Source organism: Miscanthus floridulus, chromosome 2 (genome assembly GCF_019320115.1).
Source record: "Miscanthus floridulus cultivar M001 chromosome 2, ASM1932011v1, whole genome shotgun sequence".
Taxonomy (NCBI): Eukaryota; Viridiplantae; Streptophyta; class Magnoliopsida; order Poales; family Poaceae; genus Miscanthus; species Miscanthus floridulus.
Genome location: NC_089581.1, coordinates 150,937,261 through 150,955,522, shown reverse-complemented (window position 1 = coordinate 150,955,522; position 18,262 = coordinate 150,937,261). Strand labels below are relative to the sequence as shown.

Genomic DNA, 18,262 nt, shown 5'->3' with positions numbered 1-18,262 from the left:
CGATCAGACGCTGTTGTCCTGCGTCCGGTCGGTTTGCCGTCAGTGTCCGGTCACTTGCTGAGTGTGTTGCTGGACTGATGAACAGTGTCATCGATGCGTCCGATCGATTTACTTGTTCAGCGTCCGGTCGCTGCTGCTGACGCCTGCTGTTGCCGAGCCACTGATCGAAGCGTCCGGTCACTTTCTCCCAGCGTCCGGTCGCTTCTGTGAGCTCGTTTCTTCACGATCTTACGTGCGACTTGGTTCCTTTCTTCATGCTTGGACTTTGCTTGATATCTTGGGTCTTCTCTTGTGCTCCTAAGGTCTTGCTTGATGTGTTAATCATCGGATCATCACGTCGCCTTTGTCCAAGTCACGTCTTGCATCCTATTAAACTATAAAACAAACACCTGTAAATTCATTAGTTTAATTTGGTTGTGTTGGTCATCAAACACCAAAATCCAAAGTAAATGGACCAAGGGTCCATTTTCCTTACATATATTATGGTTTTAATAAAATGTAAAACAATACATCGGTTTGACCGGTATCGAAATGTGCCGTTGCAAAAGAAAAAAAAATGGATGGGCCTCCGGAATGGTTGAAAAGTAGTGTTCACTATGCTGCCTATTAGTTTTTTTTTGAAAAAATACCTATGAGTTAATCCATTGCTGCTGCTTATCCCACCTGGTACGTTAAAGGTTTTTTTTAACACCTGGTACGTTAAAGTTAAAGCTGCATTAGATGGCTTGCCTTTTCCTAAAAAAAATGGCTTACCTCTCTGCGCTGGTCCTGTGCGTCTACGGCCCCACTTATCTACACTAGCAGCTATATGTTCGTTTGGCTGTGGCTTATCGTAAATGATCGTAAATTTTTAGCCGAAATAATATTTTTCTCTCACACAAACCAGCCAGCAGTATTTCTTCACGAATCAGCAACGATACGAACCAGCCAACCGAACATGCTGTTATGAATTTATGATATACCACTGCCTGGTGCCTGCTGGTAATCTCATTCCCCTCTGTTGCTTTGTATGGTTTTTCGTGAGCCATGTCAATTTGTTGGTTCAAGAGTCATATGAGATGCCAATGAACCTATTTCCGGTGCCTTTGAATAGTCAGGTTCCTGTACGGCTGTACTTTCGTATGTAGTCGTCAAGTCGTGGTAGTACTCAGATATGAGTGCGTGTTTAGTTGTCGAATTTTAGAAATTTGGTTATTGTAGCACTTTCGTTTTTATTTGGCAATTAGTGTTCAATCATGGACTAATTAGTCTTAAAACGTTCGTCTCGTAATTTTCAACTAAACTGTGCAGTTAGTTTTTTTTCGTCTACATTTAATGCTTCATGCACATATCGCAAGATTCGATGTGATGGCTACTGTAGCACTTTTTGAAAAACTTTTTAAGAACTAAATAAGCACTGAGATACAAATGCAATGACCAAGGAAGAAGAAAAGTTGGCAAAGGCCGCAATAGCCCGGGGCGGTGTTCGGCTGGCCGGCTGGCAGTCCACTCATGAAAGCACTGTTCATGTTAACAGTGTTTTCAGACCGAATAATATTTTTCCCTCACAACAATCCTGCTTACCTTCCCTGCAGTCAACAGTCCGGATGTCAGGCAGTCCACAATGCCACATGGAGTTCCAGGCTTTCCACAAGAGCTGCTCGAGTGCTGCTGCGGCTGTGTCCCCACGGCGAGCATGAATCCTGCTCCCATCCGCAGAGCCAAGAATCAAAGCCGGACTACCGTGGCTGCACCATGATGCGCTGATGGGTTTTGTGCTCCCGTCCGTCGTCAACTCACCGGCGAATGGCGAATGGCGAATGGCGAATGGCGAATTGGCAACGGATCCGAGTCGATTCTCGTGGCATCCATCATCCATGGCGGCTTTGGCATCACCATCAACACATCGTTCGACAGAGCTGATCAGCTGAACTTGCGCTGTTGCCTGTTGCACATGTGGAACGTCATGGCACTTGCATCAACACTGGTCAAGCTGACATCTTGGAGCAGTGACCGCCGTTCATGAATTCCACTGACTGGATCAACATTCTTGTTTTTTACCGTCTCCGTAGTCCGGGGTCCGGACAGACAGCTGGGCCTCCCCTCCCGGGCAGGCCATGAAAGTAGGGAACAGTGTGCCACTGCGAACCCGCCTGTGGGTTGTGGCCTGTCCATACCAGCACGTCCCCCTCACCAAAACTCCTAGGCAGCTGCCAGCGGCCCAGCTCACTCCACTCACTCCCAGCGCACTTGAACGGCAGGCAAGGCAAGGAAAGGAAGAAGAAGAGAGAGCGCGTCCACGAGAAGCTGTACTGTAAAGACAGCAGCACGCACGGCCGATGGCGCGGTCACGGTGGGCGGCGGTGCTGGTGCTGGCGGCGGCGACGGCCGTCGCCATGGCGTCCGTGGAGGGCGGCGACATGAGTGCGGACAAGACGGAGTGCGCGGACTAGCTGGTGGGCCTGGCGCCGTGCCTGCAGTACGTGCAGGGGCAGGCCCGCGCGCCGCCGCCCAACTGCTGCGGCGGCCTGCGGCAGGTGCTGGGGAAGAGCCAAGTGCCTGTGCGTGCTTGTCAGGGACAAGGACGACCCCGGCCTGGCCTGGGCATCAAGATCAACGCCACCCTCGCGCTCGCCCTCCCCCTCCCCAACGCCTGCGGCGCCACCCGCGCCAACGTCTCCCACTGCGCTCGTACGTCCTTGTCCACCTCCCTCACCTCACTCTCTCTGCTTGATTCATCTGCTGCTGCCAGTGAAAGCCCACAAGGGCGGCGTTGCTTTCTTTTGCCAGCGTGTTCTACTGTTCGTGCATCGATGCAACCAATTGACGATAAGCTCACAGTAATAAGTACTGTCTTAAGTACTAAGCGTAGCTGGTTTTATCCCGTTATTTGGAGGTGCATACCGTAGTACGGCCGCTACGACGTGCGCCCGTGCGCGTGCTCCTGATTGAAAGCTTTGTTCCGACGTGGTCCGTGACAGTGATTTGTCTCACGCTGCCGCAGGGCCGGGGTACTTTCAATTGGAGATCTCTGCGAATCTTCTCCATCCAGTTCTCCTCAAATGGCAGACGTCGGTCGCAGTCGCAGCGAATGACGTAATACTGTCATGTTGGCTGATGCTGAAATTTAATTATATTAATGTTTATGTTGAAATATTGTAAGAGAAAAACGTTGTTCCATAACTAAAAAGTAGTTTTAAATAAGCTCAAGCGATAAAAGCGAATGTCAGTAGCAGAAATGCAACTTTGGCGGGCCTTTCCCTCTCAACTTAATAGTAGTCCTACTTCATTCTCCCCCAAATCATGGGTGTACGGCTGTAGGATACTAGTAGTAAATAAAATCTAAAATATGTGTGTGTTTATGATGCAGGGCTCCTGCATATTCCTCCGGGCTCTAAGAGGGTGTTTGGTTCCGGGGACTATTTTTTAGTCCCTGTTAAATCGGATGTTTGGACACTAATTTAGAGTATTAAATATATTTTAATTACAAAACTAATTACACAGATGGAGACTAATTTGCGAGACAAATCTATTAAGCCTAATTAGTGTATGATTTGACAACGTGGTGCTACAGTAAATATGCGCTAATGATGGATTAATTAGGCTTAATAGATTCGTCTCGTAAATTAGTCTCCATCTATGTAATTACTTTTGTAATTAAAATATATTTAATACTCCAAATTAGTGTCCAAACATCCGATGTGACAGGGACTAAAAATTAGTCCCTAGAACCAAACACCCCCTAAAGACGCCGCCGTCTTCAGCCCTGACGGCGACAAGTTCAGGGAAATAGGGCCTGAAAATATTCAATATCAGAAACTATTTTTTTTTTGCGAGCCAATATCAGAAACTAGCGTTGCTCTCTTCTGTCCCGAGCTATATAAGACACCGCCATCCGATCGGAAACAATCCAGAGACGAGATTTCGGGCGCATGAATGGCTTGCGACTGGCGAGGTCGAAGCCGCCGGAGTATGTCATGGCGTGCAAGAGGACATGAAAGCACGCCGCCGTAGAACAGTGTCAAGGAACGCCCGGAAGGAACCCGAGCAGACGCCACGCAATTTGAGCGGACAAACGGGGCCCATTTGTGTATTGGGCTCGTTTGTTTGGATTAGAAGCCCGAAAGGTTTCATGAAATGTTTGACTTGCTCCCTAAAAAAAAGAAATGTTTGACTTGCAACTCAGCAAGCTTCTCATTTCTCAACTCTTTTTGGCCGTACTAACGTCCGGACGTCTGGACGGATGCCTGTGGCTGCTGCACACCCGCGCCGTTTTCTGTGCCCGCACCTCCATCCCTCCGCTTCCCACACGCATACACGGCGCCCCAGCAGCTACAGCACGTGGCTATGGCAGGTGAGTCACGTTGCGACATGTACAATACCTGATCTACTTATATAAAACTTTTGCAACATACGTCTGAAGAAAGATGAAACATTTGAAACATGTGTATGAAACACTTGCGAAAACACCTAAAAATACTTGAAAAGCCGTTGCAACACATATGCAACATCCTAACAAAAACACTTTCAAACATACGTGTGAAACATACGCAACATCCAAATAAAAATACTTGCAACCTATGTCAGAAAAAAACAGATGAAACATTTGAAATAGACGCTTGCAACGTACGTGTATAGCCATTGCAGCATATGCAATATCCCGATCTATTTGTGCAACATCTATATGAAACACTTTCAACATACCTCTAAAACATCTACAACAATTGAAACATACATTTGCAACATAGGAGGGAGAGAACGAGGCCGGTCGATTTCGGCCGTCAGGGTGGGAGCTGGCGGCGTGTAACACCCTGGTGTTACATTGTAATGTTTTGCTGAAACATTTCGTAAGCATCTGAGTTATGTGCATTTGTGTATGATAGGCTTTATAATCAATGTTTGGTATTGAAACATTTTTACGAAACAGGAAAGCAAAGGGCATGTTTCGTGTCACATAACATAATTATTATCTTAATCGAATTCTTGTTAAAACAAAATGTTATGAAACGTTTCGCGAACGGCGATAAAAATGTGCGGTCGAAGACATGGATGGCTAGCGAGTACGCCCCGGGGGTCGGGTTTGGGATTCGACGCAAAACCTTTCAAATCGACGTCCTCCGCGTAAGTCTTTGAAGTGGTCGACGAAGCCATCTTTGGCATTAGTTGTAGAACAATTGGCTTAAGAAGTAGCGCAATGTCGCGACTGAGGGTGATGGCTCGGTGTACTCCTTTTCGCATCGAGCAATTGACTTAGCGTTTGGAGCGCGGCGTACACGTTTCCTAGCTGCTTTAAATATCGTGCACGCCACCTGGCTGATCACTGGGCGCGGTCACCATTCCCCCTGGCTTGCCAGCGCGCTCTGCCGCGTGGGCCACACCCGCTGCCACCCGGCTGAGGCCACCACCGCGCCCGGCTGCGCTCACGACGCTGTTCACGCGCACGACCCGCGCGTCCTGGCCACCTGCTCGCTGCTACCCACCTGCGCGCTCTGCCCCGCTACTGCTCGCCTCGCCAGCCGACGCGTTGCGCCCTGACCACCGGCCGTGCTCTGCCAGCACCTTGCCCTGCCCCGCTGTGGCCGTGGTCGCGCTGGGTCCTGCGTCCGCGTCGCCAGCGGCTACGCTCGGCACCGCTCCATTGACTCCCTTGGCCGCTTGCGCGTTAGAAGACTGCCTGCTTCACAGTCACCTCGGCGTCGCGTCCGCCGTGTCGCTGCCTGGCGCTGTCCGCAGACGAGCCATACCGAGTCTCGTCGTTTGCTGCAGCGGCCGTGCGGACGGCTGTCTGGAGCACGCCCCGAGGTTCCCCATGGCTAGGCACGGTAGTACCTTGCGTTGACATCCGCAGACGAGCCATGCCGCGCCGTGAGCTCCCCTGTCTCCGCTGTCGCCGTGACTGGCGGGGCTAGCTTTCTAATTCGCCGTGGTAAATGAACCGTGCCTCAATTGGCCGTGCCCACAGCTCCGTTGGGCAGCCGGTCGCCCATCCTGCCCCACATAGCCGCCTGTAGCTCAGTCCTGTGCGCCAATTTTGTAGGGCTGAGCTTTCGGGCCATTAAGACCAGGAGTGCCTGCGCCGTCGGCTTTCATCGCCACCAAAGCAGCTCGGTCAAATTCCTCGCGCCACTAGCCTCCCCTTCAGTTGGTTGTCGCCATGCTCGCCACATCCTAGACCCTACCGCCGTAGTGCAGCCCGTGGCGCGGCCACGCCATTGCCGTGCTTCGCTGCACTCATCGCGCGCACGTGGCCGGCTCGGCCTGAGCCATCTCCGGTCGTTTCTTCACGTCTTCTAGTTCCGTGGTGAGTCGCTGGTACTCGTCCGCTCCTCGCTTTGTCCCGGTAGTGCTGATGTTCACTGGAACGGCATCGCCGTACTTGCAGGGTGCCCACCGTCGTGGTCCGAGCTCGCTGCGACGTCTCGGCGCGTGTGTCTCCGCCCTGTGATTTGCGTTCGCACGTAGGTGAGTATCGGCTCTTTATTTTAGTAAGGAGAGGGCTAGGGTGGCCGACGTAGACGTCCAGTGCCACGCCGTCGCACCGGTGCACGCCCTGGATGGTCAGGGACTTCACCGCGGTGAAGACGTAGAAGTCGGAGGGTGCTCTTGTAAAAGCGCTGACTGATTCAATAGTGGCTTAGGGTTCGCTGCAATTTCGTTGTAGTTCGGGGGTGCCCGTGCATAATAGCCTCCGCGCGCAGGCCGTCACCGTCGCGGGCCGCTGGCCGGCTGGGCCGCGCCTCCGCGTGGGCCGCACGCTGGCCTTCCGTCGCGCGCAGGCGGGGTGACGCGTTGGATCGGGCCACGCGTCGTGGGCCGGCAAAGGAGGTTTCGGTTTTCATTATTTCCTGGAATTTGAAATGCTTATTTATTTCCTGTTATGAATCCAACTTCGATAAATCGTAGTAAATTGCATGGTTGTCCAAAAATAGCAAAACTAAGATTGTTAGGTTCACAAAAATGTCGTCTACCTGTTAGTGCAGTTAGTTCACCATTAGCTGTTAGGATGGTAGGCTCATAAGCTTGAAGTAGAGAGCTTAGCGGTATATCGATCTTTAATTGCAGGATTTGTTGTGGTAAACCGACAATAGCTTTTGCTTTGAAATCGTTACAGTAGGTTCCTTAGGCATTTATATACTTGCTGTAAAAATGGTAACCATAGAACGAGTCGTTTAATGGCGTAGTTATTATCCTTGCTTTCCAGTATGTATCGTAAACTGGCATTATGAGTATGAATATCCGTAGTCATCGTAAGAATGTAGGACACGTTCATACTTGTTAGTAGTACTGGTATGTAGCTTAGACTTTAGTGGGTAGACCTCACTTAGTAATTTAATAGAGGTACTTTTGCATTGAGAATTGCTGTTGCCATAGTGTTAATCATTGCATCGTCATTTCATGTAGATCACGAACAGGTAGACTTCGTACCTGTCGGTGATCCGGAGTACGACGAGGTGATCAAGGAGTACGAGGAGGAGCTTTTCACATAGGAGGGAGCCTAGGAGCCTGTTGGTACTGACTTTGCTGACCCGACACCTGCCCAAGGCAAGCCCCGGTGCATAACCCCTATTTTTAAATGATCACTGAATATATTTATATGATATGCATTTATGTTACAGGCATTTTATGGAAACTAAATGCATAAATATATCCACCATGAGTCCTACTAGTACAGGTCGAGTAGTTGCTATGCTCAGAATGTCGGTAGCGTGAGTACCCTATCGTTACTCTCAAATAGGTGGTTAAACTATGATATCATGATGAAATAATGGAAAGGAAAATGGTGACCGGGCAGGGATGTGGATCTGGTACTGGTGGGTGTGAGGGGTTGTGTCCTACGGCCAACAAGGCATAACCCGGTTACACTTTTTTCCTGTCTGTGTCGATTAAGGATCGGTCGTTGCTTATGACTCTAGGTAAGTCACAGACTATTGTCCCGAGCACATACTTGGGTATAGATGCAGGGAAGACTTGCTGCTCTCTTGTCGTGGATCTGGCTCTTTCCAGACCGACTGATGGGAAGAGGTGGTGGAGGTCCTTGCACCGCACTGAGTCCGGGATTCAGAGGCGGGGGCTTGGAGTCCAAGTTTGGACAGGGACCTGGACACCCGGGACAGGAGAGTGGTGGGTTAGTCCTGCTTGTGCCTGGGGTACAAGCGGGGCGTGTGTCTTCGGGGCACCCAGCTGGGCACATTGATTCACGAATCACCGGGTTATCCGGTATGGCTTGTCTGCGGTTTAGCACCGTAGTAAGAACTGTAAGTGGAAAAAGGAGAATGATCAGTATCGATTGCTCAACTCTTGCTTGAAAGTAGAATAGGTGCTTATATAGATTGACTAGATGAAGACTTAATACGACTAATGATAATAATGTATCAATAAGGACTCACTATTAGTATTGCTTTTTGCTAAAAGAGAACCAGCAAACCATAAAGCCTAGCATATCCCTTGGAGTCGAGAAAGTATTCCCACTGGTTGGATAAGTCTTGCGGGTATATTGTGTACTCAGGGTTTATTTACCCCTGTTGCAGGTGATGCTTGAGGAGTACCTTGTGTGGAGGATTCTTCTGGTGGGCTCAGACGCAATCCTCGTTATCTTATCGCTAGATGTTATCTTTTAATATTCCGCTGTTTATCATTCCGCACTCTGTATTTGGTATTGTAATGATGTACTTTTCAAGAAACGCTAATGTATGAGATGGACTTGTGTTGTAACTCGTTTTCATTATTGGATCCTTGGGAAAAATGTGGATCTTTCGGGTTCTCCCTTGGGGTGTGCCCGACGGACACCGCTCGCTGTAGTTACTTTCGGGGTGCTTAGTGTCTGATGGAAGACGAGCACCTCCGTAAGTATGCTATTCGGGTGGTTCTGCCACAGTTGGTATCAGAGCCAATAATGGTCACGAGTTCCTCACTCTTTTACAAAACTAAAAGTTGACCAACAAAAGTTTTGCGAAAAGTAGGATGCGATTTTGTAAGTTATATAAGTATAAGCCCTAGCTATATGGTATATCTAGGATAGCGGCACTGGTTTTATCTAATCAGTTTTCTGCAGGTACACTGACTTACGTTGCGTAAGAAATCGCGTAGTATACGGAAAGTGAGTGTGCGATGTGCCAAAAATTTTACGAACGCCGCTATATTCTGGCTGGAGTGAACGTATAGGTCGATGCATGCATCATATAATAGCATCTTACTTGAACTAGGAATCCCCCTTCACGTATAATGAAAGTAGTAAATTGGTAGGACTAACTTAATGAATACTTTAATAAATGTGCTGCCATCTCTCTAATCCCTAGATTCTAATCGGGAAGGTATCCTAATGGATGGTTTGTCTCTCTTACAGATGAATCTGAGGTCTGGACGTGGGAGCACTAGTTCAGGAGCGGCCAACGAGGGCCATGGTGACAGTGCTCGGGCCTTTGAGCGTGACAACAAGGGAGCTCGGGAGGTTCCACCTTTGGTCCCTCATCCTTTTTCGCCGCCGCCACCGCCTCCGCCGCTGTCCGCCGTGGAGGTCATGGTGGAGTTGTTGGCTGCTTGTCGGGAGTCAGCCGCTGCTCGTCAGGAGACTGCTCGTGCCTTGGAGATTATGGCACAGGCCATCGTGGGTCTCGCCCGTGGAGGCCCCGGAGGCAACGGTGGGAATGGGGGTGGTGCTCGTCGTCCTGAGGGACAGTCCTCTTACCGAGACTTCCTCAAGACCCACCCGCCCATGTTCACGCCGTCGGAAGATCCGTTGGAGGCGGAGCACTGGCTTCGCACGCTGGAGCAGAAGTTTTGGCTGCTCGGAGTGGCTAACGAGCAGAAGGTGCACTTTGCGTCCCAGTAGCTTTTGGGGTCCGCAGGTGCCTGGTGGGAGACTTTCTAGGCCACGGAGCTACCGGATCACCCGGCGACGTGGCAGGAGTTCTCCACCGCCTTCCGCAAGTTCTTCATACCTGCTGGTGTTATCCACTAGAAGGTGACCGAGTTCATGGAGCTGCGTTAGGGGAGCAGGACGATAATGGAGTATGTGACCTAGTTTAACCACTTAGCTTAGTATGCTGGTAGTCAGGTGGACACGGATGACAAGAAGAGGGATTGCTTCTTTCGCGGTCTCACTCCTGCTCTTCAGGAGAAGCTGTACCTGGGGAACTATCTGACCTTTGGGACACTGATGAACGCCGCCATTGCTCTTGAGGGTTTTCAGCGGGCATCTCAGGTGGATTAGAAGCGGAAGCGGGTGGTAGCTGGATCCTCCAGCCATCCCCATACTCAGAAGGTGCAAATTGTGAGGCGGGGGTTCTATCAACCATCCGGTGGGCCTCCGTACCGGTCACCCCAGCAGACATCATAGATTTCCTCTACTCAGTACAAGGCACCCCCACAGCAGGTGTAGCCCCAGCAGGCTCAGGGACAGCAGGTCCCACCCCGTCAGGGATTCAGGAACATGCCTAGTGCTTGTTTCAAGTGTGGCAAGGATGGCCACTATGCCAGGGAGTGTCCTCAGCAGTAGGCAACTCAGTCGTCTCAGCCGTCTGCAAATTCCAGGCTCATTAAGAGGACTTTCATCAAGAGGAAGGTGCCCAGCAGATCTGGTCAGGTGCACTTCACAGATGCTCAGTAGGTTGTGCAGCAGGAGACAATTATGGCCGGTATGTTTACCATCGAATCCCATCCAGCTTTGGTGTTGTTTGATTCTGGTGCATCGCATTCCTTTATGAGCATGGGGTTTGTAGAGCGGCACAACTTATCACTAGTGGCTATACCGTATGCCTATAAGATCCATACTGCAGGTTCTCAGATGTTCATCAATACCCGCACGGATACAGTAAGTTTGGTATTAGCCACCCACACTTACCGTCTACAGTTCATGATAATGCCTGGGCAAGGAATTGATGTTATTCTTGGAATGAACTGGTTGCGGGTGTATGGGGTAGTATTGGATATGAAGAGAAGAAGTGTAGAGTTACGGCTTCCATCTTCTGAGGATAGGATGTCCCTCATCATACCCTTAGAACTGGTCTTACCTGTTGCTGCCCATGCTGAAGCCGTTTCGGATCTTATCTCTATTCCAGTAGTGTGTGAGTTCCCAGATGTTTTCCCTAAAGATCTTCCTAGATTGCCACCGGACCGTGAGGTAGAATTCTCCATTGAGCTTGAGCCTGGTACTGCTCCTATCTCCAGGCATCCGTACCGCATGGCTCCGAGAGAACTGGCAGAAATGAAGAAGCAACTGGAGGAGTTGATGGACAAGGGTTTCATCCGCCCAAGTTCTTCACCATGGGGTTGCCTAGCAATTTTCGTGAAGAAGGATGGTACTCTGCGGATGTGTGTGGTTTACCGCCCCCTCAATGCGGTAACAATTAAGAACAAGTACCCTTTGCCCCGCATAGATACGTTGTTCGATCAGTTAGCTGGTGCCTAGGTGTTCTCGAAGATAGATCTTCGATCGGGCTACCATCAGATCAAGATCAGGCCACAGGATATACCAAGGATAGCTTTCTCTACTAGGTATGGGTTGTATGAGTACCTAGTGATGTCTTTCGGTCTCACCAATGCCCCGGCTTTCTTCATGTACCTGATGAACTCAGTTTTCATGCCGGAGTTAGATAAGTTTGTGGTAGTGTTCATTGATGACATTTTGATCTACTCCAAGAATGATGAAGATCATACCTGTCACCTCCGGATAGTCCTGACTCAACTCAGAGAGCACCAGCTGTATGCTAAATTCAGCAAGTGCGAGTTTTGGCTAGATCGAGTGCAGTTTTTGGGACATGTGTTGACACATGAGGGCGTTTCTATAGATCCCAGCAAGGTGCAAGATGTATTAGATTAGAAGTCTCCTAGGTCTGTGCACCAGATCCGTCAGTTCCTTGGGCTAGCTGGATACTATCGACGTTTCATCCCTGATTTCTCCAAGATAGCCCAGCCCATGACTAAGCTGCTCCAGAAAGAAGCTAAGTTTGTTTGGAGTCCAGCTTGTGAAGAAGCTTTTCAGTCCCTAAAGGCTTTTCTGACCACTGCTCCCGTATTGGCTCAACCTGATATTGAGAGGCCCTTTGATGTTTACTGTGATGCCTCGAAGATGGGATTGGGGTGTGTGCTTATGTAAGAGGGGCGTGTGATAGCTTATGCTTTGCGCCAACTGAAGAAGCACGAGGTGAACTACCCTACCCATGATTTAGAGCTAGCTGCTGTAGTTCACTCTCTGAAGATTTAGAGGCATTATTTGTTGGGCAACAAAGTACATATCTTCACTGACCACAAGAGCCTTAAGTATATTTTCACTCAGTCTGAGTTGAACATGAGGCAAAGGAGATGGTTAGAGTTGATCAAGGATTATAATTTGGAAGTCCACTATCATCCAGGAAAAGCCAATGTGGTAGCTGATGCCTTAAGTCGTAAGTCGCATCAGGTTGAGGAAATACCCTTATCACTTCACCACACAGAGGTGCTAGCTCAGATTGCTTTGACCTCAGAGCTGCTGGAGCAAATTATTCGGGAACAAAAGGAAGACCCCGAAGAGATTCCTCACATCAAGAAATTGCTAGTTGAAGGACGTGGACCTCATTTTAGCATTGATGAGCTGGGAGTCGTGAGATACAAGAATAGGCTGGTGGTTTCGTCTAATGAAGAGTTAAAAAGAAAGGTTTTAAAAGAAGCCCATCATTCCAAGCTGTCTATCCACCTTGGTAGCAACAAGATGTACCATGATCTACGCCAACTGTACTGGTGGTCTTACATGAAGCAAGATATCACCCAGTTCGTTGCAGAGTGTGACACTTGTGGTAGAATCAAGGCAGATCATATGCGTACTCCTAGGTATCTGCAGCCCTTGCCCATTCCTGTTTGGAAATGGGAGGATATTTCTCTGGATTTCATTATGGGTTTACCCCGCACCTCCTCTGGTTTTGATTCTATTTGGGTCATTGTGGACCGTCTCACCAAGTCTGCCCACTTCCTTCTAGTGGACACTAGATACAATGCCAAGAAGTATGTGGAGTTATACTTTGATCGGATTGTGACCTTACATGGAGTTCCTCTCACCATCATCTCTGATAGAGGGTCAGTTTTTGTCTCTCGTTTCTGGGAGAAACTCCAGGAGTGTTTGGGTACTCGTCTTCTCAGAAGCTCGGCATACCACCCACAGACTGATGGTCAGACTGAAAGGGTGAACCAGGTGCTCGAGGATATGCTGCGGGCTTGTACAATCTCCTTTCCTGAGAAGTGGGATCAGTGTTTGAAGCTGGCCGAATTTTCTTATAATAACAGCTATCAGGAGAGTATCCGTATGGCACCATTTGAAGCTTTATATGGATAGAAGTGTAGGACGCCACTAAACTGGGTTGAAGTAGGAGACCGTGGGTACTTCAGGACTGATTTCAGAAAGGAGGCTCGAGAGAAAGTAAATATAATTCGTGAACACTTGAAGTCAGCTTAGAGTCGACAGAAGGCTTACGTAGACAAGCGAAGAAGACCTTTAGAATTTGCAGCTAGAGATTATGTGTATCTCAAGGTATCTCCTATGAGAGGGGTACATCGGTTTGGTGTCCATGGCAAGTTAGCCCCTCGGTATGTGGGTCCATACAAGGTGTTGCAGCAGTGTGGCCCCGTTGCTTATCGTCTCCAACTCTCTGAAATTCTCTCGGCAGTTCACAATGTATTTCATGTCTCGCAACTAAAGAAATGCCTACGAGTTCCTGAAGAATCTGTGGAAATAGAAGGACTTCTACTCCAACCTGATCTGTCTTATGTGGAGCATCCTACAAAAATTTTGGATGAGAAGGAGAGAGTGACCAGGAACAGGGTGATAAAGTTTTACAAGGTACAATGGCAAAACCATTCTGAGGACGAAGCCACCTAGGAGCAAGAGAGCTACTTATCAAAGCATTACCCCCACCTCCTCTCTGGATCGGATAGTTAGTTTTGCGCCGAATGTACTCCCTACCTCTTTCTCACACTAGCACATGAAATCTCGGGTCGAGAATTTGTTTTAGGGGGGTAGATTTGTAACACCCTAGTGTTACATTGTAATGTTTTGCTGAAACATTTCGTAAGCATCTGAGTTATGTGCATTTGTGTATGATAGGCTTTATAATCAATGTTTGGTATTGAAACATTTTTACGAAACGGGAAAGCAAAGGGTATGTTTCGTGTCACATAACATAATTATTATCTTAATCGAATTCTTGTTAAAACAAAATGTTATGAAACGTTTCGTGAACGGCGATAAAAATGTGCGGTCGAAGACATGGATGGCTAGCGAGTACGCCCCGGGGGTCGGGTTTGGGATTCGACGCGAAACCTTTCAAATCGACGTCCTCCGCGTAAGTCTTTGAAGTGGTGGACGAAGCCATCTTTGGCATTAGTTGTAGAACAATTGGCTTAAGAAGTAGCGCAATGTCGCGACTGAGGGTGATGGCTCGGTGTACTCCTTTTCGCATGGAGCAATTGGCTTAGCGTTTGGAGCGCGGCGTACACGTTTCCTAGCTGCTATAAATATCGTGCACGCCACCTGGCTGATCACTGGGTGCGGTCACCATTCCCCCTGGCTTGCTAGCGTGCTCTGCCGCGTGGGCCGCACCCGCTGCCACCCGGCTGAGCCCACCACCGCGCCCGGCTGCGCTCACGACGCCGTTCACGCGCACGACCCACGTGTCCTGGCCACCTGCTCGCTGCTGCCCGCCTGGGCGCTCTGCCTCGCTGCTGCTCGCCTCGCCAGCCGACGCGTTGCGCCCTGACCGCCGACCATGCTCTGCCAGCACCTTGCCCTGCCCCGCTGTGGCCGTGGTCGTGCTGGGTCCCGCGTCCGTGTCGCCAGCGGCTACGCTCGGCACCGCTCCATTGACTCCCTTGGCCGCTTGCGCGTTAGAAGACTGCCTGCTTCACAGTCACCTCGACGTCGCGTCCGCCGTGTCATTGCCTGGCACTGTCCGCAGACGAGCCATACCAAGTCTCGTCGTTTGCTATAGCGGCCGTGCGGACGGCTGTCTGGAGCATGCCCTGAGGTTCCCCATGGCTAGGCACGGCAGTACCTTGCGTTGACATCCGCAGACGAGCCATGCCGCGCCGTGAGCTCCCCTATCTCCACTGTCGCCGTGACTGGCGGGGCCAGCTTTCTAATTCGCCGTGGTAAATGAACCGTGCCTCAATTGGCTGTGCCCGCAGCTCCGTTGGGTAGCCGGTCGCCCATCCTACCCCACATAGCCGCCTGTAGCTCAGTCCTATGCGCCAATTTTGTAGGGCTAAGCTTTCGGGCCATTAAGACCAGGAGTGCCTGCGCCGTCGGCTTTCATCGCCACCAAAGCAGCTCGGTCAAATTCCTCGCGCCACTACCCTCCCCTTCAGTCGGTTGTCACCATGCTCGCCACATCCTAGACCCTATCGCCGTAGTGCAGCCCATGGCACGGCCGTGCCATTGCCGTGCTCCGCTGCACTCATCGCGCGCACATGGCCGGCTCGGCCTGAGCCATCTCCAGTCGTTTCTTCACGTCTTCCAGTTCCGTGGTGAGTCACTGGTACTCGTTCGCTCCTCGCTTTGTCCCGGCAGTGCTGATGTTCACCGGAACGACATCGCCGTACTTGCGGGGTGCCCACCGTCGTGGTCCGAGCTCGCTGCGACGTCTCGGCCCGTGTGTCTCCGCCCTGTGATTTGCGTTCGCACGTAGGTGAGTATCGGCTCTTTATTTTAGTAAGGAGAGGGCTGGGGTGGCCGACGTAGACGTCCAGTGCTGCGCCGTCGCGCCGATGCGCGCCCTGGATGGTCAGGGACTTCACCGCGGTGAAGACGTAGAAGTCGGAGGTTGCTGTTGTAAAAGCGCTGACTGATTCAATAGTGGCTTAGGGTTCGCTGCAATTTCGTTGTAGTTCGGGGGTGCCCGTGCATAATCGCCTCCGCGCACAGGCCGTCACCGTCGCGGGCCGCTGGCTGGCTGGGCCGCGCGCAGGCGGGGTGACGCGTCGGATCGGGCCGCGCGTCGTGGGCCGGCAAAGGAGGTTTCGGTTTTCATTATTTCCTGGAATTTGAAATGCTTATTTATTTCCTGTTATGAATCCAACTTCGATAAATCGTAGTAAATTGCATGGTTGTCCAAAAATAGCGAAACTAAGATTGTTAGGTTCTCAAAAATGTCGTCTACCTGTTAGTGCAGTTAGTTCACCATTAGCTGTTAGGATGGTAGGCTCATAAGCTTGAAGTAGAGAGTTTAGCGGTATATCGATCTTTAATTGCAGGATTTGTTATGGTAAACCGACAATAGCTTTTGCTTTGAAATCGTTACAGTAGGTTCCTTAGGCATTTATATACTTGCTGTAAAAATGGTAACCATAGAACGAGTCGTTTAATGGCGTAGTTATTATCCTTGCTTTCCAGTATGTATCGTAAACTGGCATTAGGAGTATGAATATCCGTAGTCATCGTAAGAATGTAGGACACGTTCATACTTGTTAGTAGTACTGGTATATAGCTTAGACTTTAGTGGGTAGACCTCACTTAGTAATTTAATAGAGGTACTTTTGCATTGAGAATTGCTGTTGCCATAGTGTTAATCATTGCATCGTCATTTCATATAGATCACGAACAGGTAGACTTCGTACCTGTCGGTGATCCGGAGTACGACGAGGTGATCAAGGAGTACGAGGAGGAGCTTTTCACACAGGAGGGAGCCTAGGAGCCTGTTGGTACTGACTTTGCTGACCCGGCACCTGCCCAAGGCAAGCCCCGGTGCATAACCCCTATTTTTAAATGATCACTGAATATATTTATATGATATGCATTTACGTTACAGGCATTTTATGGAAACTATATGCATAAATATATCCACCATGAGTCCTACTAGTACAGGTCGAGTAGTTGCTATGCTTAGAATGTCGGTAGCGTGAGTACCCTGTCGTTACTCGCAAATAGGTGGTTAAACTATGATATCATGATGAAATAATGGAAAGGAAAATGGTGACCAGGCAGGGATGTGGATCTGGTACTGATGGGTGTGAGGGGTTGTGTCCTGCGGCCAACAGGGCATAACCCGGTTACACTTTTTCCCTGTCTGTGTCGATTAAGGACCGGTCGTTGCTTATGACTCTAGGCAAGTCACAGACTATTGTCCCGAGCACATACTTGGGTATGGGCGCAGGGAAGACTTACTGCTCTCTTGTCATGGATCTGGCTCTTTCCGGACCGACTGATGGGAAGAGGAGGTGGTGGAGGTCCTTGCACCGCACTGAGTCCGGGATTCAGAGGCGGGGGCTTGGAGTCCAAGTTTGGACGGGGACCTGGACACCCGGGATAGGAGAGTGGTGGGTTAGTCCTGCTTGTGCCTGGGGCACAAGCAGGACGTGTGTCTTCAGGGCACCCAGCTGGGCACATTGATTCACGAATCACCGGGTTATCCGGTACGGCTTGTCTGCGGTTTAGCACCGTAGTAAGAACTGTAAGTGGAAAAAGGAGAATGATCAGTATCGATTGCTCAACTCTTGCTTGAAAGTAGAACAGGTGCTTATATAGATTGACTAGATGAAGACTTAATACGACTAATGATAATAATGTATCAATAAGTACTCACTATTAGTATTGCTTTTTGCTAAAAGAGAACCAGCAAACCATAAAGCCTAGCATATCCGTTGGAGTCGGGAAAGTATTCCCACTGGTCGGATAAGTCTTGCGAGTACATTGTGTACTCAGGGTTTATTTACCCCTGTTGCAGGTGATGCTTGAGGAGTACCTTGTATGGAGGATTCTTCTGGTGGGCTCAGACGCAATCCTCGTTATCTTATCGCTAGATGTTATCTTTTAATATTCCGCTGTTTATCATTCCGCACTCTGTATTTGGTATTGTAATGATGTACTTTTCAAGAAACGCTAATGTATGAGATGGACTTGTGTTGTAACTCGTTTTCATTATTGAATCCTTGGGAAAAATGTGGATTTTTCGGGTTCTCCCTTGGGGTGTGCCCGACGGACACCGCTCGCTGTAGTTACTTTCGGGGTGCTTAGTGTCTGATGGAAGACGAGCACCTCCGTAAGTACGCTATTCGGGTGGTTCTGCCACACGCCGTGCGGGCACCACCAGCACCGGCCGCACTCGTGGGTGCCCTTTGGCTCGGCTTCAGACGACCTGAGGCGCCCCGGCACCTGCGCCCAGTCGCCATCGGCAAGGGCGGCGGTGGCGGCCCACGGTGGCGACGCATCCTGACAGTGCTGGGTTGGGAAAGAGCGTGGGGAGGCACTGCGCGAACTAAGGGAGGAGACGACATGGTCGGAGGAAGGAAGCAACGTTGACGGCATGGGATCCTGCTGCCCGCG

The 18,262-nt window shown here is 50.0% G+C and overlaps 1 pseudogene; it reads left to right on the top strand.

Annotated features, from left to right (window-relative positions):
- The first annotated feature begins 2,318 nt into the window (after positions 1-2,318).
- LOC136537262 (non-specific lipid transfer protein GPI-anchored 14-like) lies at positions 2,319-7,495 on the top strand (annotated as a pseudogene).
- Positions 7,496-18,262: the final 10,767 nt, after the last annotated feature.